Genomic DNA, 2,087 nt, shown 5'->3' with positions numbered 1-2,087 from the left:
GGTCCCGCCTCCGCGCGGAGGGCGACTTTTGAGACGCGCCGCCAATCCCAGCCCTCAGTTTAGAGGATTGACCAATGCAAGACCCGCTCCTGCAAGAAAAGCCCACCTCCTGGTGCGGTCTTGGCGTATGGGAGAAGGACCTTTTTCGGGATGTCGGCCTCTGCCTCTTGCCTTCTGCGCTTGCTACTCACGATGTATTATCTCACGTGCCGCGGGGTCGTGCGAGGGCGCGTTCTCTGGCACAGCGGCGGAGGGGTAGCTATCTTGGGACCTCTTTCCCTGCGTGCAGGCTGTGCACTGAGTCGTGCATTCATTCATTCGTTCTGCGACACTGGCAGGGAGTCGGTTCTGCTGTCTTAGTGCGTTTGTTTACATTCTCATCAAACAACCCGGAGTGTGATGGAGATCTGAACAGGTGCCATGAGGCCTGCGCTGTGGACGACGGCGAGGTCTCCAGGCTGGGGGTTGGGGTCAGCTTCAGGGAGATGGGACTTAGGCGGGCTCGGAAAGGATAGGAGGTGTATGGGTAAATGAGCCGGGAGATACGTAGTCACTTTCTGAGCTTCTGGGTCTGATGGAAAAATTGGTGATACGGAGGTATGGCGCCCAAGGGGAAGTGGGAACCAGCCTGTGGGAGGCCATGATGCACATCCCCGTCTACCACATCCTCTTCCTCTCTGCTCCCTCCAGCAGTGTTTAGGAGCCTAATGATGCAACTCTAGCTCTTACTGCTTGGCGGAATCCTGGGGCACAGGAAAACTACCATCTGGCTGAGGTGGGGAAAGGGTCATGCTCTCAATATTAAATAAAAATGCTCTCACCCCCTCCCCCAGCAAAAGAGGACAACTCAAAGTTTCATCAGTTATTTTATCTGGTCCCAAGTCCAAATCTGTAAGCGATGATGCACTGTTCCTCTAAGTTTCACCATCATTCTATCTCAAGAGTTATAAGGTGTCTAAATTTTAAAGTTAGCCCTCACTGATAAACTTTAAAGTAATAAAAGGAAAAGAAATTAAAAGAGCAATCACTAAAAACTACATATGATACAGCAAGAAAGGAAATACCAGTAGAAGCCACAATCCTCATTTTTGCAACTGGTAATGAATCTGCATTGGCATTTATGATTTTCCTTCTCCACTACCCATTCCAGGTTCCACTTACGTTTAAGCTGGCCAGGATTCTTTACCTGGTGGAATTAACCAGAATCTTCATTCTTGAAGCATCTGTCTTGGGCCTGCCAGTATGTAGCTTAGTACCTTTTCATGAATTTGTATATGTGTCACAGGAGTGGGGAGGTGCTCTAGGAGACCTCCTGGGTTCTAGTCATACTCCACTATTCCCTTAATAGGCAGGACCAGTCACCAGCCAACACTATAACCTGCAGTGGCATTAGGAGACCACATCCATCTCAGTTGTCAGTGGGTAGGAACCACTATTACAGGCTCTGGAGAAAGTACTTTCCTAAAGTGTCTAACCAGCTGATGTGAGGAAAAGGGAAGCATGCATTTTGAGCAAGAGTCATCAGGTGTACTTTGAAAGGTCCCACACCCACTTTCACCAGCTGGTTCACTGACATCTGCATTCTGCTGTGCAAGAAATTGGTCCTTGTGTACACCAAGCGTACACCAAGACAATACTACAAACTCTCAGAGTACTGTCTCCCAGATGGCATTTGAACTAGTTTTGAAAAAATTACATTTTTAAATTGTTAAAGTGATACATCCACATATCCTTTTATAAAAAATCATGTCGTACTAAAAGACTCACAACTCAAAGAATTCTGTCCATTCAGCCCTCTTAGTGTCCTTTATCAGAAGGTTCTTTCAATTTTGTAGCTTTCTTCTGTTATTTTATATTTTTAAATAATCTTATTTATTGGTTTATGAATCAGAGACCTGATCTGTTGACTTGTGTTATGTTAACTGAGGATTTAGCCCTATTATAGCCCCATTCCCATTTTCTCTCATCTACCTTATGTTTGCTATATCACAGTTTTCATAATTTAAGTAAAAGTCATTATGACTTTGTGAATATTGTTTACTGCTGAGCTAAGTTCTATAATATGGTTATGTTTCCTTTCTCATAAC

Source organism: Sturnira hondurensis, unplaced genomic scaffold, assembly GCF_014824575.4.
Source record: "Sturnira hondurensis isolate 20B ecotype Veracruz unplaced genomic scaffold, ASM1482457v3 Scaffold0006413, whole genome shotgun sequence".
Taxonomy (NCBI): Eukaryota; Metazoa; Chordata; class Mammalia; order Chiroptera; family Phyllostomidae; genus Sturnira; species Sturnira hondurensis.
The sequence above is the reverse complement of the archived record's forward strand: the minus strand, read 5'-3'. Positions refer to the sequence as shown.